The sequence below is a fragment of the Pristiophorus japonicus genome, chromosome 5 (assembly GCF_044704955.1).
Source record: "Pristiophorus japonicus isolate sPriJap1 chromosome 5, sPriJap1.hap1, whole genome shotgun sequence".
Classification (NCBI taxonomy): Eukaryota; Metazoa; Chordata; class Chondrichthyes; family Pristiophoridae; genus Pristiophorus; species Pristiophorus japonicus.
The window spans coordinates 288,202,544-288,228,363 of record NC_091981.1 but is presented as its reverse complement, the minus strand read 5'-3'; the positions used below and the strand labels follow the sequence as shown (position 1 = coordinate 288,228,363).

General features: G+C 49.2%; 1 protein-coding gene across 3 annotated transcripts in view; it reads left to right on the top strand.

Moving 5' to 3' along the window:
* The first annotated feature begins 206 nt into the window (after positions 1-206).
* vill (villin-like) overlaps positions 207-25,820 on the top strand; it is a 213,885-nt gene continuing 188,271 nt past the window's right edge. Inside the window, exons 1-2 of one of the 3 annotated variants that reach the window (XM_070881773.1) lie at positions 315-348; positions 5,979-6,061. The gene's annotated coding sequence lies outside the window, so the exon portion shown is untranslated. Of the gene's footprint in view, positions 349-5,978; positions 6,062-25,820 lie in introns of all 3 variants that reach the window. The other 2 variants (XM_070881777.1, XM_070881774.1) reach the window with 2 other exon arrangements.

The window sequence follows — 25,820 nt, the reverse complement described above, 5'->3', positions numbered from 1 at the left end:
GTGTGTGTGAGGATGTATGAAGGTATGTGGGAGTGTGTGTGAGTGTGAGTGTGTGTGTGTGTGAGGATATGTGTGTGTGAGTGTGAGTGTGTGAGGGTGTGTGAGGGTATATGCGTGAGGGTGTGTGAGGGTGTGTGAGTGTAAAATGTAAAACACACCCCAATAAAGCAGGGTCAGGTCAGTGCAGTCGAATCCGTTGACACTTTAAGTTGAGCTTTTGTCTGCCTTACCCTGCTGCTCACAGCCCGCCTGATTAAACCCCCTTGTGGTCACTTTGGACCCTGTTCCCTGATTGAAACCATAGCGACCACCAAAACTCAGCAGAGCAGACCGACTGCAGCGCGAACGGTAAGTGATCTCCACTGTTGGACAAAACAAAACCAGCACAAAAATAAGGAAAATTATTTGAAAATGGACGCTTGGCAGAACTAAGATTTATTTATGAAATGGAATTGTCATTTAATACAACCAAGAGTTGGAGAGAAAGGAAGTAACGATCTGAAGGGAGGGAACGGATTTCAGAGCTGGCAAACTTTCCAGAAGTTTATTCCAGAATTCTTTTATGAATTTCTGTGTTTTTTAATTTTAAGTTTTTCTTTTAAAAAGTATTATAATGAGGTCCAAAATGGAAATGCTTTACACTCATGGGGGGAAATGAGACTAATTGTCCTATTAACTAATTGTATTAACTAACTGTCTTAACTAACGGTCATATTAACTAACTGTATTAACTAACTGTCTTAGCTAATGGTCCTATTAACTAACTGTCTTAATAACTAACTGTCTTAACTAAATGACCCATTAATTAACTGTCCCAGTAACTAACTGTCTTATTAACTAACTGCATTAACTAATGGTCCTATTAACTAACTATCTCAATGAACGGTCCTATTAACTAACTGTATTAACTAACTGTCTTAACTAATGATCCTATTAACTCATTGTCTTATTAACTAACTATATTAACTAACTGTCTTAACTAAATGTCCCATGAACTAACTGTCTTAACTAAATGTCCCATGAACTAACTGTCCCATTAACTAATTGTCTTATTAACTAACTGTATTAACTAACGGTCCCATTAACTAACTGTCTTTACTAGCTGTCCCATTAACTAACCATTTTATTAACTAACTGTCTTAACTAACTGTCTTATTAACTAACTGTATTGACTAACTATCCCATTAACTAACTATCTTATTAACTAACTGTATTAACTAACTGTCTTATTAAATAACTGTCTTACCTAGCTGTCCCACTAACTAACTGTTTTATTATCTAATTGTCTTAACTAACTGTCCCATTAACTAACTATCTTAATTAACTGTCCTATTAGCTAACTGTCTTACCTAGCTGTCCCACTAACTAACTGTCTTATTATCTAATTGTCCTAACTAACTGTCCTATTAACTAACTGTGTTATTAACTAACTGTCCCATTAACTACCTGTCCCATTAACTAACTGTCCTAACTAACCATTCCTAATACTTTAAATCCTGAGGTGTGTACGGGACGAGAGAGACGGAAAGAGGAAAGGAACCTCAGAGATTTGAGGTCCTGAGAAAAAGAATAGGTGCTGAATCCACCCCCTGCCTCAGCTCATCCGCTGCTGAAACCCTCATCCCTGCTTTTGCTCCCTCCAGGCTCGACTATTCCACTGCTCTCCTGGCCGGCCTCCCACCCACCGTAAACGTCAGCTCATCCAAAACACTGCTGCCCGTATCCTGACTCGCACCGAGTCCCGCTCACCCTCGCTGACCTACATTGGCTCCCGGTTAAGCAACGCCTCAATTTCAAACTTCTCATCCGTGTTTTCAAATCCCTCCATGGCCTTGCCCCTCCCTATCTCTGTAATCTCCTCCAGCCCCACAATCCCACGAGAACTCGGTGTTCCTCCAATTCTGGCCTCTTGTGCATTCTTGATTTTAATCGCTCAACCATTGGCGGCCGGTTCAGCTGCCTGGGTCCTAAGCTCTGAAATTCCCTCTCTAAACCTCCCCACCTCTCTCTCCTCCTTTAAGACGCTCCTTAAAACCTACCTCTGCGACTAAGCTTTTAGTCACCTGTCCTAACATCTCCTTCGGTGGCTCGGTGTCAATTTCTGTTTCATAATCGCTCCTGTGAAGCGCCTTGAGATGTTTAACTGAGTTAAAGGCGCTATATAAATGCAAATGGTTGATGTGGAACCTTGGCTTCAAGCCATCGGAGATGTAGGGAGGAGGGGGCCTGAATCGCTCAGGGTACTGAGAGATTGGGGGGGGGGCACAAATTGAAAGAATTCAAAGGCGCTCTAAAGCGTAGTGTTCCAGACGGACTGGGACACCACCAAGGGATGTGATTATTTTTCCCCTGACTGTGCGATTTGTTTTTGCTGACTTTCCGTCACAACGCAGTAGGTTGCGTGGGAGGGGAGATCGAAGGTCCGCGGTTCCCCCTCACCGGCTCGGAGAGTTCACCGGCTCACTCACTGCCGAAATGCTGAGCTCACGCGGCAGCCTCTTTGCCTCTGTAATGTTCCACTTTAAGAACCTTTGCACCCCAGCGTTATGTTACCATGGATACCGGGCTGACTTTCCTTCTGTCCCGCAAGTTCCTGCAGTGTCCCACAAGTTAACTCTTCATCCCACTGCAGCCAACTTCATTCCCACCATTCCCCAGCGAGAGCTAATCCCAGATAAAGCAGGCACCGTCAGCCTTTCATTTCTCATTGGTCCATGCAGATTACGCAGTTATTTCTCAGCTTTGTCTTTAACTGCCCTCTTCAACCCGACGCCCTGACTCCCATTGGTCACCTGGATCCGAAGCCCTGGCTCCCATTGGTCACCTGGACCCGAAGCCCTGGCTCCCATTGGTCACCTGGACCCGATATCCTGGCTCCCATTGGTCACCTGGACCCAAAGCCCTGGCTCCCATTGGTCACCTGGACCTGAAGCCCTGACTCCCATTGGTCACCTGGACCTGAAGCCCTGACTCCCATTGGCTGGTTCAACCTGAAGCTCTGGCTCCCATTGGCTACTTCAACCTGAAGCCCTGACTCCCATTGTTGTCCTGGACCTGAAGCCCTGGCTCCCATTGGTCACCTGGACCTGAAGCCCTGGCTCTCATTGGCTGCTTCAACCTGAAGCCCTGATTCCCATTGTTCACCTGGACCCGAAGCCCTGGTCCCATTAGCTGCTTCAACCTGAAGCCCTGGCTCCTATTGGTCTCCTGGAATTAAAGCCTTGGCTCCCTTTGGTCACCTGGACCTGAAGCCCTGGCTCCTATTCGTCTCCTGGACCCGAAGCGCTGACTCCCATTGGCCACTTCAACCCGAAGCCTTGAATCCCATTGGTCACCTGGACCCAAAGCCCTGGCTCCCATTGGTCACCTGGACCCAATGCCTTGGCTCCCATTAGTCTCCCTGATGTGAAACCCCGATTCTTGCCCATCTGCTGCCCATCTTTCCTACTTCCCCGGGCCTCCTGGCCCTCCCAGTCCTGACTCCTACTTTACTCCTGAACCTGAAGCCCCATCGTCCACCTGGTCTCATAGCTGACACACTGGATCTTACAGAGGTAGAGTGGGTGGACGGTTGAGGTACCACTGTTTATAATAAAAAATAAGACCAATGTATCGAACGTTCTTGTGTTGCAATCAGATGTTGCCAGGGGATGGATTATCTTACCCCTAAAACTTAAAAAAAAACAATTGCATGAAATTCACCCATTTCCTTTCAGCCTTGTGACTTGGGTTGTAAACGGTTTGGGGGGTGGGGGGGGGGGAGGGGGCAGGAGACAGAGTGTGATAAAGGGTAGGATTGGAGAGATGTAACAAGTGGTGCTCCCCAGGATCTGTACTGAGCCCTCAACCGTTCATCATAGTAATTAATGACTTGGATGAAGGAAGAGCGAGTTGTGTGTTTCCAGGTTAGGGGTTAAGACTAAATTAAGGAGGGAGAGTAAGTAGTGCAGATGGGAGGAGAAAGGTACAAGGGTCATTGATGAAGCGAGTGGGAAAAACTCTGGCAAATGGAGTTCGGTGTGGGCGAGTGTGAGGTAATCCACTTTGGACCCAAGATAGATAAATCGGTGAATTGGCTCCCGGTCCGGCAACAACTCGAATTCAAAATTCTCATCCTTATTTACAAATCCCTCCACGGCCTCGCCCCCTCCCTATCTCTGTAATCTCCTCTATCCCTACAACCCCCCGAGATGTCTGCACTCCTCTAATTCTGCCCTCTTGAGCATCCCTGATTATAATCGCTCAACCACTGGTGGCCGTGCCTTCAGTTGCCTGGGTCCCAAGCTCTGGAACTCCATCCCTAAACCTCTCTGCCTCTCTTTTCGCCTTCAAGACGCTCCTTAAAACCTGCCTCTTTGACCAAGCGTTTGGTCACCTGCCCTAATTTCTACTTATGCGGCTCGGAGTCAATTTTTTTAATGTCATAATGCACCTGTGAAACACCTTGGGACGTTTCGCAACTTTAAAGGCGCTATATAAATACAAGTTGTTGTTATTTCCTAAATGGTGAGAGACAAGGAACTGTGGGGGGGGGGGGGGGGGAGGAGACATTTGGGAGTCCATACCGTTAAAAGCCAGTAGCCAGTTACGAAAAGTAATGAAAAAGGCTAATGAGATGTTAGCCTTTGTTTTAAGGGTCTAAGATACAAAGAGGAGGAAGTGATGTCCAGTGGTATCCATCCTCAGCCAGACCCCGCCTGGTTCTCGGGGGAGAGCGTTCCATTGATTTATGTGGCTGTTCACCCTCTCCCTGTGGGCCGCCCGACCTGTGTGAGAACACCACTGCAGGTCGGGGCTATAAATAGAGCTGGAGCATCGTGGGCGGAGGTGCGGCGAATGAGGGTACGGGGCTCAGAAGAGCCGAGGGCCCAGGGGCAGCACGGGCCAGCCCACACTGCGATCTGTGCACGCACTAGGTCCGTGCAGCAGAGCAGGTCTCCAGTCGTCCTGGTTAACCCTTGCCATTGAATAAAGACCTCGCTCTTTCAAGCCCGTGTGGTGGCTGATGTGCAACGGTCACCACACGTTAAAAAAATCCACGCGCAGGCATCTTCCACCCTTCAATGGGAGTTCAGGACCTGGAACATCGGGTCCTTCATTGAAACATCTGTGAACTCTTGTGGAAGCAAGTCATCCTCGTTCGAGGGACCGCCTATGATGATGATGATGATGATGTGGGACCCTGGAGTTTATCCGGGGGGAAGCTGCTGGAACTGAAGCAGTTAAAACAGTACAGACTGCCAGTACAGAGCAGTTCTGAGCCAAGCCACACACAACAGAGAGAGAGAGTGGCGCTGTGTAGAATCTATATTAATAATACATAGCAACAATACTGCTCGACCTCTCTTTCTCATCACAACCACCGGACGTCTCAAAGCGCTTCACAGCCAATGAACTACTTTTTTTGAAGTATAGTCACTGTTGTAATGTAGGAAAGGGGGCAGCCAATTTGCGCACAGCAAGCTCCCACAAACAGCAATGAAATAATGACCAGATTATCTATATTAATGATGGTTGAGGGATGAATATTGGCCAGGACTCCAGGGAGAACTCCCCTGCTCTTCTTCGAAATAGCGCCATGGAGCCTTTTGCATCCACCCGAGAGAGCAGACGGGGCCTCGGTTTAACGTCTCATCTGAAAGACAGCCCCTCCAACAGTGCAGCGCTCCCTCGGCACTGCACCGGGAGTGTCAGCCTAGATTTTTGTGCTCAAGTCTCCGGCGTGGGACTTCTGAGTCAGAGGCGAGAGTGCTGCCCACTGGGCCACAACTGACACGTCAGCGATTGAATGTCTGGGCGAGGGAACTGTTTCTGTACAGAGCATTCCACTTCTGTCCCTCTAAGCTTTGGTAAGGCTCGGAGAAAAACTTCAATCGCAACAGTCCCTCGGTCTGCAATCCTCCACTGCTTACTGCCTGTGTTTGCTGTAGTCGTCTCTCAGTCCAATACCAATACTTTAACTCCTCTCCAACATATAGTTCCTTTGACGTGAACTGTTCCTTTGGCAGCCGATCGAGCAATAGCAAAGAGCAATAGAAAGAGAAGGCCTACTCTTCCAGTAGTGAGTAATGATCGACATATTTTATATCTGTAATACAACCTTCCTATCCTTCCGTTGGGGAACTGTGGGGTGGTGGGGGGGAGGGGGAGGAGTGGTGGGGTGGGGCTAATGTCGGTGCGTCTGTCCTCCCAGGGGATTTGCAGGATCTTGCGGAGACATCGTTGGTCGTATTTCTCCAGCGACTCCCAGGGTGTAGTTGGAGGATAAGCACAACCTGGCACCACTCAGGCGGTATGAAAACAAACGTTTCCCTATCAGCGCAGGCAGCATCCTGTGCTAATGGGGTGTCAAATTCGGACAGACTCGACCCAAGAAGGAACTTGCATTCATACATCACCTTTCACAACCTCAGGACATCCCTTTGCAACCAATGAAGTACTTTTTGAAGCGTAGTCACTGGTGCAATGTAAGAAACGCGACAGCCAATTTGCAAGATTCCACAGACAGCAATGGGATAAATGATCAGATAAATGATCAGGGAGGCTTTGAGGGTGTCCTTGTAATGTTTCCTCTGCCCACCTGGGCAGGTACAGCAGGAGCGGCTAGGTCGGGGCGAGGGAGCGGCGAGAGATTGTAGAGGGACGTGATCGGGGCCCAGGAGAGGCGTGAGTTTGGGGCCCAGAAGAGGCGAGGGCCCAGGGACAGCACAGACCAGCCCACACTGCGATATGTGTGTGCACTAGGTCCGTGCAGCAGAGCAGGTCTCCAGTTTGTCTTGGGTAATCCTTGCCACTGGACCAAGACCTAGCTCTGTCGAGCCCGTGTGGTGGCTGGTGTGCAACGGCCACCCCACATTAAAAAAATCCACGCACAGGCATCTTCCACCCTTCAACATTTAGTTCGGGACCTGGAATATTAGGTCCTTCAATGAAACACCTGTGAACTTTATGACGTGGAAGCAAGTCATCCTCGATTCGAGGGACTGCCGATGAAATGATCAGATAATCTGTTCCTTAGTACTATTGGTTGAAGGATAAATATTGGTCAGGACATTGGGGAGATTCTAAGGAGAATAACCCCAGCTTCCCCAGTCTCTTTCCACATAACTGGAGTTCTTCACTGCAGGTAACATTTACGTAAATAATTTCTGCACCCTCTCCAAGGCCTTTGGCCCGTATCCTTTAATACCTTTGGTTAACATAAAGTTTAAAACCCCTGATTTAAAATTAACAATTGACCCAACATCAATTGCCATTTGTGAAAGAGAGTTCCGCACTACTACCACCCTTTTGTGTGTTTCCTTTGAGGATGTAACGAACAGGGTGGATAAAGGGGAACCAGTGGATGTGGTGTATTTGGATTTCCAGAAGGCATTTGACAAGGTGCCACATAAAAGGTTACTGCACAAGATAAAAGTTCATGGGGTTGGGGGTAATATATTATCATGGATAGAGGATTGGCTAACTAACAGAGGGTCGGGATAAATGGTTCATTCTCAGGTTGGCAACCAGTAACTAGTGGGGTGCTGCAGGGATCAGTGCTGGGACCCCAACTATTTACAATCTGTACTAATGACTTAGAAGAAGGGACTGAGTGTAACGTAGCCAAGTTTGCTGATGATACAAAGATGGGAGGAAAAGCAATGTGTGAGGAGGACACAAAAAATCTGCAAAAGGACATAAACAGGCTAAGTGAGTGGGCAAAAATTTGGCAGATGGAGTATAATGTCGGAAAGTGTGAGGTCATGTACTTTGGCAGAACAAAATCAAAGAGCAAGTTATTATTTAAATGGAGAAAGATTTCAAAGTGCCACAGTACAGCGGGACCTGGGGGTACTTGTGCATGAAACACAAAAGGATAGTATGCAGGTACAGAAAGTGATCAGGAAGGCCAATGGTATCTTGGCCTTTATTGCAAAGGGGATGGAATATAAAAGCAGGGAAGTCTTGCTACAGTTGTACAGGGTATTGGTGAGGCCACTCCTGGAATACTGTGTGCAGTTTTGGTTTCCATATTTACAAAAGGATATACTTGCTTTGGAGGCAGTTCAGAGAAGGTTCACTAGGTTGATTCCGGAGATGAGGGGGTTGATTTATGAGGTAAGGTTGAGTAGATTGGGCCTCTAGTCATTGGAATGCAGAAGAATGAGAGGTGATCTTATCGAAAGGTATAAGATTATGAGGGGGCTTGACAAGGTGGATGCAGAGAGGATGTTTCCACTGATAGGGGAGGCTAGAACTAGAGGGCACGACCTTATAATAATGTGCCGCCCATTTAAAACTGAGATGAGGAGAAATTTCCCCTCAGAGGGTTGTGAATCTGTAGAATTCGTTGCCTTAGAGAGCTGTGGAAGCTGGGACATTGAATAAATTTAAGACAGAAATAGACAGTTTCTTTAACGATAAGGGATTAAGGGGTTATGGGGAGCGGGCGGGGAAGTGGAGCTGAGTCCATGATCAGATCAGCCATGATCTTATTGAATGGCGGAGCAGGCTCGAGGGGCCGAATGGTCTACTCCTGCTCCTATTTCTTATGTTCTTATGTTCTAATTTCACTCTTGAAAGGCCTGGCTCTAGTCCTTGAATCCCCAACCAGCGGGAATAGTTTCTCTCTACCTATCCTATCTGTTCCCCTTTAATATCCTGAAAACTTCGATCAGATCACCCCCTTAACCTTCTAAATCCCAGGGAGTACATCCCTAGTTTGTGCAATCTCTCCTCGTAACGTAACCCTTGGAGTCTGGGAATTATTCTGGTAAATCTACGCTAACTACCCAAGCAGTGCTCCAGCTGAAGCCTCACCAGCGATTTATTGTTTCTTAAATAACTTTGAGCCACACTTTAAGGATGATTTGAAACTTGAGGTGTAAAAAGCTAGAGTTCTCCTTCGGGCTGAGGTGGGGTTGGGCGAAATCCTGGAGGCTTCGTCACATGACCTCCAACCACCCCGCCCAGTCAAACGCCCTCTTGTTCCCCCCTCCCCCCCACCACCACCTGCAATATATTTATAACCAATAAACAAAAGCGTTCAAAGAAAATAGAAAAAAATAACATGCCCCTGTTAAATTTTCTCCCGGAGCCGCTCGCAGATTAATCTTTAATTCCTGCCGACTCCAGGTCAATGCTGGATATGTTATTGAAAGTCTCTTGGGGACATGTGTGTCACTGGCAATGCCCTTCCCGATTCACACTGAGGGTCACTTCAGGGTCAAACCACACAGTGTGGGACTGGGGTCACATGTGGGCCTGGACTGGGTAAGAATGGCAGGCTTCCTTCCCTGAAGGACATCAGTAAACCGGTTGGGCGTTTACAACAGTCCTGCTCCTTCCAACGGTCGTCTTATTTTGTGCCAGTATCAGGCAGAACTGACCAGATTTTTATGAACCAATTTGCCGCGGTGAGATTTGAACACATTTCAACTCAGAAGGGTGCGGGTTCGAGTCCCACTCCAGGGACTTGAGCACAAAAAATCTAGGCTGGCACTCCCAGTGCAGTGCTGAGGGAGCGCTGCACTGTCGGAGGTGCCGTCTTTTGGATGAGACATTAAACCGAGGCCCCGTCTGCTTTCTCAGGTGGATGTAAAAGATCCCGCGCCCACTATTTTGAAGAAGAGCAGGGAGGTTCTCCCCGGTGTCCTGGGCCAATATTTATCCCTCAACCAACATCACTAAAAAAACAGAGTATCTGGTCATTATCACATTGCTGTTTGTGGGAGCTTGCTGTGCGCAAGTTGGCTGCCACGTATCCCACATTACAACAGTGACTACACTCCAAAAGCACTTCATTGGCTGTAAAGCGCTTTGAGGCGTCTGATGATTGTGACAGGTGCTATGTAAATGCACATCTTTCTTTCTTTCTCTGTGTTTGCTTGTCCAATGGTGCGATGAATGAAATCTTGAAACAGTTTCAATGCATAGTTTAAATGAATTGGGGGGGCGTGAGCAGAGCTGTGAGTTTTAGGGTTTCATTCGAGCGCATTCCCGGTAACCCAGTTTGCGGCTAAGGAGGCCGGTGACTGGACTGTGGGGAATCGGTGTGCAGGCCATTGGGGGTTGGTGTGGGGGTCGAGAGAGCGGTGGGCGGTAGAAGCCGCGAGTTTAATGTCGAGCGGGGAGGAGCGCTCCAACGCTGCTGGGGGGGGAGGGAGGGGGGCAGCCTCCCGTGGTCACCTTCGGATAACGGACTGCAGCAGGCGTGACCGGCGGCTGTTCTCAGTCACCACCCAGGTGTGCGGTTTACTCCCCCCACCCCCCTCCCGCCCCTCCCTGTGGCCAAGGGGCTTAACGTCGGTTCCACAAGGGCGCCCCTGAAGACTAAAGGGCGTCGTTACCGATACGGCGCATTTGTGGTGTAGACTGAGTGCGTGCACGCCATCTTGGATCTCCCGCGCCCACTTCCCGCCCGAGAATGACCCTGGGCCGTTGAACTGATGCCGTCCCTCTGTATACAGAGCTTATCACCACCTCACGACCTCCCAAAAGCGCTTTACAGCCAAGGAAGTACTTTTGGAGTGTAGTCATTGTGTGGGAAACGCAGCAGCCAATTTTATGCACAGCAAGCTCCTGACCCAGCAATGTGATAATGACCAGATAATCTTTTTGTTATTGTCATGTATACAAGAACTCCACGAGGCTGAGTACGATGAGCTAAACTTAGTGTGACATTAGTCTTCTTTATTACAACTCCAGAGTGCCTAAACAACATGGCAGCCAAGCTTTTATACTGGCCCTGCACATGTGTGCAGGTGACCATTAGGACTCCAACAGTTGCGCCCTCTGGTGGCAAGTATTACATAGTTACCTACATAACAGTTCTGTTGATTGAGGGATAAATATTGGCCAGGGCACCGGGGATAACTCCCCTGCTCTTCTTCGAAATAGTGCCGTGGGATCTTTTACACCCACCTGAGAGGGAAGAGGGGGCCTTGGTTTAATGTCTCATCCGACAGACGGCACCTCCGACTGTACAGCGCTCCCTCAGCACTGCACTGGAGTGTCAGCCTGGATTTTTGTGCTTAAGTAAACTTCAGCTTATTCAAAACTCTGCTGCCCGTGTCCTAACTCACGCCAAGTCCCGCTCTCTGTCCTGTGACAGTGGGAACTGGTGCTCTCCACTCTCTGTCCTGTGACAGTGGGAACTGGTGCTCTCCACTCTGTCCTGTGACAGTGGGAACTGGTGCTCTCCACTCTCTGTCCTGTGACAGTTGGAACTGGTGCTCTCCACTCTCTGTCCTGTGACAGTGGGAACTGGTGCTCTCCACTCTCTGTCCTGTGACAGTGGGAACTGGTGCTCTCCACTCTGTCCTGTGACAGTTGGAACTGGTGCTCTCCACTCTCTGTCCTGTGACAGTGGGAACTGGTGCTCTCCACTCTCTGTCCTGTGATAGTGGGAACTGGTGCTCTCCATCATGTCCTGTGACAGTGGGAACTGGTGCTCTCCACTCTCTGTCCTGTGACAGTGGGAACTGGTGCTCACCACTCTCTGTCCTGTGACAGTTGGAATTGGTGCTCTCCACTCTCTGTCCTGTGACAGTGGGAACTGGTGCTCTCCACTCTGTCCTGTGACAGTGGGAACTGGTGCTCTCCACTCTGTCCTGTGACAGTGGGAACTGGTGCTCTCCACTCTCTGTCCTGTGACAGTGGGAACTGGTGCTCTCCACTCTGTCCTGTGACAGTGGGAACTGGTGCTCTCCACTCTCTGTCCTGTGACAGTGGGAACTGGTGCTCTCCACCATGTCCTGTGACAGTGGGAACTGGTGCTCTCCACTCTGTCCTGTGACAGTTGGAGCTGGTGCTCTCCACTCTCCCATCCTGTGACAGTTGGAGCTGGTGCTCTCCACTCTCTCTCCTGCGACAATTGGAAATGGTGCTCTTCACTCTCCCATCCTGTATCTGTTGGAACTGGTGCTTTCCACTCTCCCGTCCTGTATCTGTTGGAACTGGTGCTCTCCACTCTCCCGTTGGTGTAGGAAGGAGGACTTTAGTTTCCTAAACAATTGGGGAAGGTGGGACCTGTACAAGTCGGACAGGTTACACCACAACAGAGACGGGACCAATGTTCTCGTGGGTGGTTTTAATAGTACGGTTGGGAGGGCTTTAAACTAGCTTGGCAGGGGGATGAGAACCCAGGAGAAGGCTCTGAGCTAGTTAGAGTGGGTGAGAGCTCAGGACCCCAAGAAATAATGCAAAAGGCAGGAGACAACAGAGCAGAGTAGCACTGGGGTAAGTGTAAACCACAAGGTGATAGGAAGGGACAATATGTATGAATATAAAGGGGTTGCAGGAGAGGTCAAAACTAAAAATCATGGTTTAAAAACTAGTATTAAAACACTCTACCTAAACGCATGCAGCATTCGAAATAAAGTAAATGAGTTGATGGCACAAATCATTACAAATGGGTATGATTTGGTGGCCATTACAGAAACGTGGTTGCAGGGTGGCCAAGACTGGGAATTAAACATACAGGGGTATCTGACAATTCGGAAAGATAGACAAGTAGGGAAAGGAGGTGGGGTAGCTCTGTTAATAAAGGATGATATCAGGGCAGTTGTGAGAGACGCTATTGGCTCTAATGAACAAAATGTTGAATCATTGTGGGTGGAGATTAGGGATAGTAAGGGGAAAAAGTCACTGGTGGGCGTAGTTTATAGGCCCCCAAATAATAACTTCACGGTGGGGCGGGCAAAAATCAAGGGAATAATGGAGGCATGTGAAAAAGGAATGGCAGTAATCATGGGGGATTTTAACCTACATATCGATTGGTCAAATCAAATCGCACGGGGTAGCCTTGAGGAGGAATTCATAGAATGCATACGGGATTGTTTCTTAGAACAGTATGTTACAGAACCTACAAGGGAGCAAGCTATCTTAGATCTGGTCCTGTGTAATGAGACATGAATAATAAACGATCTCCTAGTAAAAGATCCTCTCAGAATGAGTGATCACAGTATGGTTGAATTTGTAATACAGATTGAGGGTGAGGAAGTAGTGTCTCAAACGAGCGTACTATGCTTAAACAAAGGGGACTACAGTGGGATGAGGGCAGAGTTGGCTAAAGTAGACTGGGAACACAGATTAAACGTTGGCACAATTGAGGAACAGTGGAGGACTTTTAAGGAGCTCTTTCATAGCGCTCAATAAAAATATATTCCAGTGAAAAAGAAGGGCGGTAAGAGAAGGGATAACCAGCTGTGGATAACCAAGGAAATAAAGGAGAGTATCAAATTAAAAACAAATGCGTATAAGGTGGCCAAGGTTAGTGGGAAACTAGAAGATTGGGAAAATTTTAAACGACAGCAAAGAATGACTAAGAAAGCAATAAAGAAGGGGAAGATAGATTACGAATGTAAACTTGCGCAAAACATAAAAACAGATAGTAAAAGCTTTGACCGATATATAAAACGGAAAAGAGTGACTAAAGTAAATGTTGGTCCCTTAGAAGATGAGAAAGGGGATTTAATAATGGGAAATGTGGAAATGGCTGAGACCTTAAACAATTATTTTGCTTCGGTCTTCACAGTGGAAGACACAAAAACCATGCCAAAAATTGCTGGTCACGGGAATGTGGGAAGGGAGGACCTTGAGACAATCACTATCACTAGAGGGGTAGTGCTGGACAGGCTAATGGGACTCAAGGTAGACAAGTCCCCTGGTCCTGATGAAATGCATCCCAGGGTATTAAAAGAGATGGCGGAAGTTATAGCAGATGCATTCGTTATAATCTACCAAAATTCTCTGGACTCTGGGGAGGTACCAGCGGATTGGAAAGCAGCTAATGTAACACCTCTGTTTAAAAAAGGGGGCAGACAAAAGGCAGGTAACTATAGGCCGGTAAATTTAACATCTGTAGTGGGGAAAATGCTTGAAGCTATCATTAAGGAAGAAATAGCGGGACATCTAGATAGGAATAGTGCAATCAAGCAGACGCAACATGGATTCATGAAGGGGAAATCATGTTTAACTAATTTACTGGAATTCTTTGAGGATATAACGAGCATGGTGGATAGAGGTGTACCGATGGATGTGGTGTATTTAGATTTCCAAAAGGCATTCGATAAGGTGCCACACAAAAGGTTACTGCAGAAGATAAAGCTACGCAGAGTCAGAGGAAATGTATTAGCATGGATCGAGAATTGGCTGGCTAACAGAAAGCAGAGAGTCGGGATAAATGGGTCCTTTTCGGGTTGGAAATCGGTGGTTAGTGGTGTGCCACAGGGATCGGTGCTGGGACCACAACTGTTTACAATATACACAGATGACCGGGAAGAGGGGACAGAGTGTAGTGTAACAAAATTTGCAGATGTCATAAAGATTAGTGGGAAAGCGGGTTGTGTAGAGGACAGAGAGAGGCTGCAAAGAGATTTAGATAGGTTAAGCGAATGGGCTAAGGTTTGGCAGATGGAATACAATGTCGGAAAATGTGAGGTCATCCACCTTGGAAAAAAAACAGTAAAAGGGAATATTATTTGAATGGGGAGAAATTACAACATGCTGCGGTGCAGAGGGACCTGGGGGTCCTTGTGCATGAATCCCAAAAGGTTAGTTTGCAGGTGCAGCAGGTAATCAGGAAGGCGAATGGAATGTTGGCCTTCATTGCGAGAGGGATGGAGTACAAAAGCAGGGAGGTCCTGCTGCAACTGTACAGGGTATTGGTGAGGCCGCATCTGGAGTACTGCGTGCAGTTTTGGTCACCTTACGTAAGGAAGGATATACTAGCTTTGGAAGGGGCACAGAGACGATTCACTCGGCTGATTCCGGAGATGAGGGGGTTACCTTATGATGATAGATTGAGTAGACTGGGTCTTTACTCGTTGGAGTTCAGAAGGATGAGGGGTGATCTTATAGAAACATTTAAAATAATAAAGGGAATAGACAGGATAGAGGCAGAGAGGTTGTTTCCACTGGTCGGGGAGACTAGAACTAGGGGGCACAGCCTCAAAATACGGGGGAACCAATTTAAAACCGAGTTGAGAAGGAATTTCTTCGCCCAGAGGGTTGTGAATCTGTGGAATTCTCTGCCCAAGGAAGCAGTTGAGGCTAGCTCATTGAATGTATTCAAGTCACAGATAGATAGATTTTTTAACCAATAAGGGAATTAAGGGTTATGGGGAGCGGGCGGGTAAGTGGAGCTGAGTCCACGGCCAGATCAGCCATGATCTTGTTGGGTGGCGGAGCAGGTTCGAGGGGCTAGATTCTTATGTTCTTATGTTCTTATTAATGTTTCGGAAGTCCAGAACCAGGGGTCACATTCTAAGGATAAGGGGTAAGCCATTTAGGACCGAGATGAGGAGAAACTTCTTCACCCAGAGAGTGGTGAACCTGTGGAATTCTCTACCACAGAAAGTTGTTGAGGCCAATTCACTAAATATATTCAAAAAGGAGTTAGATGTAGTCCTTACTACTAGGGAGATCAAGGGGTATGGCGAGAAAGCAGGAATGGACTACCGAAGTTGCATATTCAGCCATGAACTCATTGAATGGCGGTGCAGGCTCGACGGGCCGAATGGCCTACTCCTGCACCTATTTTCTATGGTTCTATGTTTCACCCATCACCCCTGTGCTCGCTGACCTGCATTGGCTCCCGGTTAAGCAAAGCCTCGAATTTGAAATACTCATCCTTATTTTCAAATCCCTCCATGGCCTTGCCCCTCGCTATCTCTGTAACTTCCTTCAGCCCTCAACCCTCTGAGATGTCTGTGCTCCTCCAATGACAGCCTCTTGAGCAGCCCCAATGTTAATCACTCCACCGTTGGTGGCCGTGCCTTCAGCTGCCTGGGCCCTAAGCTCTGGAATTCCCTCCTTAAACCTCTCCGCCTCTCTACCTCTCTTTCGTCCTTTATGATGCTCCTTAAAACCTACCTCTTTGGTCACCTGCTCTAATATCTCCTTATGTGGCTGGGTGTCACATTCTTCTGTGAAGCGTCTTGGGATGTTTTACTGCATTCATCATCATAGGCGGTTCCTCGAACAAGGATGACTTGCTTCCTCGAGAGTTCACAGATGTTTCAATGAAGAACCCGATGTTCCAGTCCTGAACTCCAATTGAGGGGGTGGAAACATAGAAACATAGACATAGAAACTAGGTGCAGGAGTAGGCCATTTGGCCCTTCGAGCCTGCACCACTATTCAATAAGATCATGACTGAATATGCAACTTCGGTAGTCCATTCCTGCTTTCTCGCCATACCCCTTGATCCCCCTAGTAGTAAGGACTACATCTAACTCCCTTTTGAATATATCTAATGAACTGGCATCAACAACTTTCTGTGGTAGAGAATTCCACAGGTTCACCACTCTCTGGGTGAAGAAGTTTCTCCTCATCTCGGTCCTAAATGGCTTACCCCTTATCCTTAGAATGTGACCCCTGGTTCTGGACTTTCCCAACATCGGGAACATTCTTCCTGCATCTAACTTGTCCAATCCCATCAGAATTTTATAAGTTTCTATGAGATCCCCTCTCATTCTTCTAAATTCCAGTGAGTATAAGCCTAGTCGATCCAATCTTTCTTCATATGTCAGTCCTGCCATCCCGGGAATCTGTCTGGTGAACCTTCGCTGCACTCCCTCAATAGCAAGAACGTCCTTCCTCAGATTAGGAGACCAAAACTGCACACAATATTCAAGGTGTGGTCTCACCAAGGCCCTGTACAACTGTAGTAAGACCTCCCTGCTCCTATACTCAAATCCTCTCGCTATGAAGGCCAACATGCCATTTGCCTTCTTCACTGCCTGCTGTACCTGTATGGCAACTTTCAATGACTGATGTACCATGACACCCAGGTCTCATTGCACCTCCCCTTTTCCTAATCTGTCACCATTCAGATAATAATCTGCCTTCCTGTTTTTACCACCAAAGTGGATAACCTCACATTCATCTACATTATACTGCATCTGCCATGTATTTGCCCACTCACCTAACCTATCCAAGTCAGCCTGCAGCTTCTTAGTGTCCTCCTCACAGCTCACACTGCCACCCAGCTTAGTGTCATCTGCAACTTGGAGATATTACATTCAATTCCTTCGTCTAAATCATTGATGTATATTGTAAATAGCTGGGGTCCCAGCACTCGTCACTGTCTGCCATTCTGAAAAAGACCTGTTTATTCCTACTCTTTGCTTCCTGTCTGCCAATCAGTTCTCTATCCATGTCAATACATTAGCCCCAATACCATGTGCTTTAATTTTGCACACTAATCTCTTGTATAGGACCTTGTCAAAAGCCTGTGCGTGGATTTTTTTAACGTGTGGTGACCGTTGCACATCAGCCACCACACGGGCTTGACAGAGCTAGGCCTTTATCCAGTGGCAAGGGTTAACCAGAACGACTGGAGACCTGCTCTGCTGCACGGGCCTAGAGCGCACACATATCGCAGTGTGGGCTGGCCCGTGCTGCCCCTGGGCCCTCGGCTCTTTTGGGCCCCGTACCCTCATTCGCTGCACTTTCGCCCACGATCTCGCACCGCTCCTCCGCCACAAACATTCACCGCACCTCCACCACGATCTCGCACCGCTCCTCCGCCACAAACATTCACCGCACCTCCACCACGATCTCGCACCGCTCCTCCGCCACAAAACACTCGCCGCACCTCCGCCACACCTCCGGTAAGGTTTACTGCATTAAAGGCGCTATATAAAGGCAAGCTGGTGTTAATTTGGTTGTTTATATTGAGGCAGCTGTGCTGTAAAATGATCCCAGGGTGTAACTAAGGGCAGGTATCAGCTATAGGTGGATGATTCAATGTGTACTGAGATGGGATACAGAAAAAGTCAATTACTCATTGTGCAATGCTCACTCCTCAGGGCAGTGGCAGAGTCTGTTGTTGCCTGGGGAGGCGTAGCAACAGTTTACAATAGGACTCACATTGGACCCAAGCCTGGGAAGAACACTTGTGACATCATTCGGGAATGTGTTTCTAAGGGGAGTGGATATCCACGACAAGCAATGAAACCCCAACACTCAATGAATGTTGCCATTCCATTTACAACAGTTGGATTGTCCATAAACCCATCCATGATCTAATCATACAATGTCACAGCACAGAAGGAAACCACTTGGCCCATTGTGCCTGGGCTGGCTCTCTGAAAGAGCAATATAATTAGGCCCCTCTCTCCCTGCCTTTTCTCCGTAACACTGCAAACTTTTCCCCTTCAAACATTTATCCAACTCCCTTTTGAAGGTTACCATTGAATCTGCTTCCACCGCTCTTTCAGGCAGTGTGTTCCAGAACACAACAACTCACTGCGTAAAAACATTTCTCCTCATCTCCCCTCTGCTTCTTCCGCCAATTACCGTAACTGAATGGGGCAGCAGGCTCGAAGGGCTGGATGGCCTGCTCCTGTTCCCATGTCCCCAGCCACAAGTGTAACTTTTAGCAACATAGAAAGGCTTAAAACAGACTATCCCTTTTACTACTCAGAGTCACCCCACCTACCCACTCCTCATCGTACCCCTCAATCCCAGGTTTCTCCCCATCCCAAAGCACATCCCGTTGTTTCCTGAACCCATTTACAGTGTCCATTTCAATGTCCTGGCCTGATAACTCTTCCTGGCCAGATAAGTGACCCGGTTCAACCTGACTTCCTTTCTTACTCCCAATTTCCTCAACATTTAACTTGTGCTATCTGGTAGTTAACCCTTTCACCACAGTGAGCAAGTTGCCTCTTCCTTCATAATCTTGAAAATTTCACTAAGATTATCTCAAAGTCCCCTCTTTTTCTCTCTGAGGCTGAACCAGACTGTTCGCAACCTGGTATCATATTTGACCCTGAAATGAGCTTCCAACCACATATCCGCAGCATAACTAAGTGCGCCAATTTCCACATCCGTAACATTGCCCGACTCTGCCTTGCCTCAGCTCATGCACTGCTGAAGCCCTCATCCAGGCCTTTGTTACCTCTAGACTTGATTATTCCAACGCACTCCTGGCTGGCCTCCCATTCTACCCTACGTAAACTAGAGGTGATCCAAAACTCGGCTGCCCATGTCCTAACTCGCATAAAGTCCCATTCACCCATCACCCCTGTGCTTGCTGACCTATATTGGCTTCCGGTTAAACAACGCCTCGATTTCAAAATTCTTAAATCCCTCCATGGCCTCGCCCCTCCCTATCTTTGTAATCTCCTCCAGCCCCACAACCCCCCGAGATGTCTGCACTCCTCTAATTCTGCCCTCTTGAGCATCCCTGATTATAATCGCTCAACCATCGGTGGCCGTGCCTTCTGTTGCCTGGGCCCCAAGCTCTGGAACTCCCTGCCTAAACCTCTCCGCCTCTCTACCTCTCTTTCCTCCTTTAAGACGCTCCTTAAAACCTACCTCTTTGACCAAGCTGATGGCCACCTGCCCTAATATCTCCTTATGCGACTCGGTGTCAAATTTGTGATCTTATAACAGTCCTGTGAAGCGCCTTGGGACATTTGCCTACATTAAAGGCGCTATATAAAGACAAGTTGTTGTTGTTGTTGAAAAGCCGGAGATGAGAAAAGACAGTTGAGTATAAATTCACCTTGGGCGCGAGTTCACAATGGGCTGAATCGTTGGCCTTTTTGACATTCCGCGTGATATTTTCTTTTCCATTGATTTCTGATTCGCTATCACATGTTTTATACTAACACATAGAATTACAAAGAGCCTTCCACAAGTTCCTTGGCTGTAAAGCGCTTTGAGATATCTCGTGGCCGTGAAAGGCGCTATATAAATGCAAGTCTTTCCTTCGTTCCTTCTTAACTTTCAAAAGGGAATTGGATAAATGCTTGAAGAGGAGAAATGTGCGGGGGCTGTGGGGAAAGAGCAGGGGGGAGCGGGACTAATGGGACAGCTCTGTCACAGAGCCGACACAGGCACGATGGGCCGAATGGCCTCCTTCTGTGCTGTATCATTCTATGATGATATCGCACTTTATCATATATCTCACACAGTGACTTACCTTGCCATACAGTTACTGTAGGCAAACATGTGACCTTTCTAAACCGGCGACGTCCATCAAACAGTCACGAGGTGGATGGCCAGTTCATTTGCTTAATTCGTAATGAATGAATTTGTTCTTTCAGTGACTGTTTTAAATGTATTTTTCATTCGTCTGCACTCTGGTTCTGGTTTCCTGGTTCACTGTGAAGTAAAGAAAAGGACTTGCATTCATCATCACAGGCGCTCCCTCGAACGAGGATGACTTGCTTCCACAAGAGTTCACAGATGTTTCAATGAAGGACCCGATGTTCCAGTCCTGAACTCCAATTGAGGGGGTGGAAGATGCCTGTGGGTGGATTTTTTTAACGTGTGGTGACCGTTGCACACCAGGTTCCACACGGGCTTGACAGAGCTAGGTCTTGGTCCAGTGACAAGGGTTAGCCAGGACGACTGGAGACCAGCTCTGCTGCACGGACCTAGTGCGCGCACACATCGCAGTGTGGGCTGGTCCGTGCTGCCCCTGGGCCCTTGGCTCTTCAGAGCCCCGTACCCTCATTCGCCGCACCTGCGCCACGATCTCTCGCCGCTCCTCCGCCACAAACATTGGCCGCACCTCATAGTCCTCATATACTGATCTATTGTCCACCCGCCAATCACAGCAGCAGACCCCGTGCTCGCTCACAGGGGCAAAGATTCACGCCTGTTAAACATTAAATATTTAAACCCAACCGGCAACATTTATATAACACCTTTCACGACCGCAAGACCAAAGCGCTTCACAACCAATAATGTATTTTTGAATGTATTAAAGTTACTGTCAGCCGTGGTTCATTGGGCAGCAGGCTCATCTCTGAGTCAGCAAGTCGTGGGTTCAAGTCCCACTACGGAGACTTGAAAGAAAAGAAAGAAAGACTTGCATTTATATAGCGCCTTTCACAACCTCAGGATGTCCCAAAGCGCGCTTACAGCCAATGAAGTACTTTTGAAGTGTAATCACTGTTGTAATGTAATGTTGCGCACATAACCCAGGCTGACACTCCAGTGCGGTGCTGAGGGAGTGCTGCACTGTCAGAGGTGCCGTCTTTCGAATGAGACGTTAAACCGAGCCCCTTTTTTTCCCGAAAATATACTTTATTCATATAAAATTTTCACAATACATTGGAAAATAGTTCAGTACCTTGCGGTCAGCAATTCCATACAATTCGTTTGGATGCTGATAGCAGTTCCATACAATGCACTAGTGTGCATTTCATTTCAAGGTACAGTTTAGTACAATCTGTAAATCACGTTACATGTAGTACTGTGCAAGTAAGGGTGTTACATGGAGCAGATAAGAACAGGTTTACATTACATTCCAGGATATATTTCAATACCGATCACAAATCTCGTTATCCCGGGTGTCCTTGCCAATATTCGATCAACATTACAAAAACAGATTATCTGTTCATTATCACAGTGTTGTTTGTGGGAGCTTGCTGTGCGCAAATTGAGCTGCCGCATTTCCTGTATTACAATGGTGACTGCACTCCAAAAGTATTTCATTGGCTGTGAAGCGCTTTAGGACGTCTTGAGATTGTGAAAGGTGCTATATAAATGCAAGTCTTTCTCTCACTACCCCCCCCCCTCCACCAACCCCCCCCGGCGCCTTTCTTTTATTTATTTTTCAATTCGGGACACATTCGGTGGTAGCTGGGAGAGTGGCTGAGGCACAATTATTGGCATCTAGGGTCTGGGAGGTTAAAAGTCAGCCAGGCATCATCGCCCACAGCCCCCACCCCCGGATTGTCATTTAACGACTCTCCTGCTGGAAAGAACATTGTGTGCTGGCGTTTAGATGAGAACAAGATTAGCTTCGGATGTGGTGCACCCCACGTGGTTTGAATAGCCTGTCCAACATTGACCGTCTAGGCTGGCGAAGGGCTAAAGGCCAATCGAGCGAGATATTAGAAAGGTTATGCACAACAACAACAACCTTGCAGTGATATAGCGCCTCTGACATATAAACGTCCCAAGGCGCTTCGCAGGAGCGTCATCAGACACAATTTGACACCAAAGGTTGTCTCCGAACCACATAAGAAAGAGCACATAAATCTAGGCTGACACTCCCAGTGCAGTGCTGAGGGAGTGCTGCACTGTCGGAGGTGCCGTCTTTCGGATGAGACGTTAAACCGAGGCCCCGCCTGCTCTCTCAGGTGGACGTAAAAGATCCCAAGGCACTATTTCGAAGAAGAGCAGGGGAGTTATCCCCGGTGTCCTGGCCAATATTTATCCCTCAAACAGATTATCTGGCCATTATCACATTGCTGTTTGTGGGAGCTTGCTGTGCGCAAATTGTAGCGGTGCTTCTTGCATTTATATAGCACCTGTCACGACCACCTGACGTCTCAAAGGGCTTTACAGCCAATGAAGTACTTTTTGAAGTGTAGTCACTGTTGTAATGTAAGAAACACCGCTACAACTTGCGCACAGCAAGCTCCCACAAACAGCAATGTGATAATGACCAGATAAACTGTTTGAGGGATAAATATTGGCCAGGACACCGGGGATAACTCCCCTGCTCTTCTTCGAAATAGTGCCTTGGGATCTTTTACGTCCACCTGAGAGAGCAGGCGGGGCCTCGGTTTAACGTCTCATCCGAAAGACGGCACCTCCGACAGTGCAGCACTCCCTCAGCACTGCACTGGGAGTGTCAGCCTAGATTTATGTGCTCGAGTCCCTGGAGCAGGACTTGAACCCACAACCTTCTGACTCAGAGGCAGGATGCTACCCACTGAGCCACAGCTGGCACATAAAGCGATATTAGGACGGTGAGCAAAACTTTGGTCAACGAGGGAGAGAAATTGGAGCAAAGCATTAAAACTGAAACCCTACAGGCCGGAAGAACTGAGGCACAGGCTGCAACAGGACAGAGAGCTGCCTTGCTTTGACAGGAGCTCACCTTCTCTCAACATTGAAACGCCTGTCTGGGTCGGGTAGGGGGGGGGGGGCGGAGCCTCAGGAAGCTTCATAAGAGGGAGCCGAGAGTTTGATCGGGTCAGTGGGGACTGATTGTGGATCGGACTGGCTGTGCGCACACACGCTCTGCTCACCCGCTTGGCAGGTAAATGGAGTTTGCTAACTATCTTCGGAGGGTGAGTGGAGAATTTCCTCTCAGCAGCTGGCTTCCTGCGTTTTACTTTTGGTCAGATGCGCATACTCGTTGTTTCTGCAATAAACACTCCAGGGTCGGTGAGCGTGTGACACACACACACACACACACACGGTGACAATTTGCTCCCTGTGCGTGTTTGTAAGTCACACGAGGAATGTAAAACCAAACGTCGTAAAGTGGGGAGGGACAGGCTGGGAATCTCTGGGATGAAGTTTGGAACGGGGTATTGCTCAGGGTTCGATGAACGCTGCTGTCCCGGGCTGGGACTGAACCGAGAGATGTAGTAAACGGTTGTACTGAACCTCACTGGTGAGTGCGAGACAATTATTGTACAGTTCACCCCTCCCCTCCCCCTGACACCGCTCCCCCCACCCCCCACAACGTTCCCCCCCCCCCACACACCGCTCCCCCCGCCCCCACAACGCCCTCCCCCCCACAACGTTCCCCCCCACACACCGCGCCTCCCCCCCACAACCTTTCCACAACCTTCACCCCCCCCACACACCGCTCCCCCCCGCCCCACAACGCCCTCCCCACACACCGCTCCCCCCCCCACACACCACTCCCCCCCCACACACCGCTCCCCCCCCCACACACCGCTCCCCCCCCCCACACACCGCTCCCCCCCCCACACACCACTCCCCCCCCCACACACCGCTCCCCCCCCACACACCGCTCCCCCCCCCACACACCGCTCCCCCCCCCACACACCGCTCCCCCCCCCCACACACCGCTCCCCCCCCCACACACCGCTCCCCCCCCCACACACCGCTCCCCCCCCACACACCGCTCCCCCCCCACACACCACTTCCCCCCCCCACCCCACACACCACTCCCCCCCCCACACACCGCTCCCCCCCCACACACCGCTCCCCCCCCCACACCGCTCCCCCCCCACACACCACTCCCCCCCCACACACCGCTCCCCATCCCCCCCCCCACACACCGCTCCCCCCCACACACCGCTCCCCCCCCACACACACCGCTCCCCCCCCACACACCGCTCCCCCCCCACACACCGCTCCCCCCCCCCACACACCGCTCCCCCCCCCACACACCGCGCCCCGCCCTCTCCCCAGTGGATGAGGCGACAGATCTCGCAGCACAGGATAATTAATTGCTTGAACGATTTGGACTCCGGCCTGAGTTTCTCTGTTGTACGCGGCAGATGAGAATCATTAAGAGTTTGGTGAGCTTTCCCAACCCCCCCTCCCCCACATCACTCGCCTTGGAATATATTAATGCTTTTCAACGTGTTTTCCTCCAAGAGAAAAAGAGAGATACAGAAGGATTTTTAAAAAAGGAGGCGGGAGGAGAAGAGACGGAGGGGATGGGAGGAGAAAAGAGGGGAGGGGAGGAGAAGGGAGGGGAGGGGAGGAGAGGGGAGGGGAGGGGAGGAGAGGGGAGGGGAGGGGAGGAGAAGGGAGGAGAAGACAGGAGAGGGGAAGGGAGGGGATGGGAGGGGAGGGGATTAGAGGAGAGGGAATAGGAGGAGAGGGGAGGGGAGGGGAGGAGGTGGAGGGGAGCGGAGGGAAGGAGAGTGGAGGAGAGGAGAGGGGCGGGGAGGAGAGCGGAGGGGATGGGAGGGGTGGGGAGGAGAGGGGTGGAGAGGGGAGGAGAGGGAAGGGGAGGGAAGGAGAGGAGAGGAGAGGGGAGGGCATGGGAGGGGAGGGGATTAGAGGAGAGGGAATGGGAGGAGAGGGGAGGAGGTGGAGTGGAGGGGAGGAGAGCGGAGGAGAGGGGAGGGGAGGAGAGCGGAGTGGATGGGAGGGGGGAGAGGGGAGGGGAGTGGAGGGGAGGAGAGTGGAAGGGAGGAGAGTGGAGGGGAGTAGAGTAGAGTAGAGTAGAGTGGAGTGGAGGAGAGGGGATGGCATGGGAGGAGAGGGAGTGGAGGGGAGGAGAGGGGAGGGAAAGGGAGGGGAGGAGAGGAGAGGAGAGGAGAGGGGAGGGGAGGAGAGGAGAGGAGGGGAGGAGATGAGATGAGATGAGATGAGAGGAGATGAGATGAGAGGAGATGAGAGGAGATGAGATGAGATGAGATGAGAGAGGACATCATTGCCCGACCTATGAAGATTGTTATCATTGTTGTACGATAAGGCCAGAAACCCACTGCGCTGCTTTACAAAGTATCAGAGGACCCAGACCCCCAGTCCAGACCCCCCAGTAACCATTGTCCCCTCCCCCATCCACCCAATAAATCATTGCGGGGGGGCTGGTGGGGGGGGGGGTAATGGGACGAAGGTGAACTCCAGTTCCTTACATCTCCGAACAGCACAAAATCCCAGCGTTTGGATGTAATTCATTTAAGGAATGAAATGAGTTTTACAAGTCAGCCATTAATTGCTGGGTGTTGGGGCAGTTACCAATATTACAAAGATGTGCATTTTCGGGATAGTTGTCTGTCGGTACGAGACTGTGGCTATGGAACTTTGCATTATGGGAAAGAGTCCATTTTAGCTATGAATTTTGATCACATTTTTCAAACCTCTTCATGTCCTCTCCTCCTGTCTCCTCTCCTCTGCTCTCCCCTCTCCTCCTGTCTCCTCTCATCTGCTCTCCCCTCTCCTCCTGTCTCCTCTCCTCTGCTCTCCCCTCTCCTCCTGTCTCCTCTCCTCTGCTCTCCCCTCTCCTCCTGTCTCCTCTCATCTGCTCTCCCCTCTCCTCCTGTCTCCTCTCATCTGCTCTCCCCTCTCCTCCTGTCTCCTCTCCTCTGCTCTCCCCTCTCCTCCTGTCTCCTCTCCTCTGCTCTCCCCTCTCCTCCTGTCTC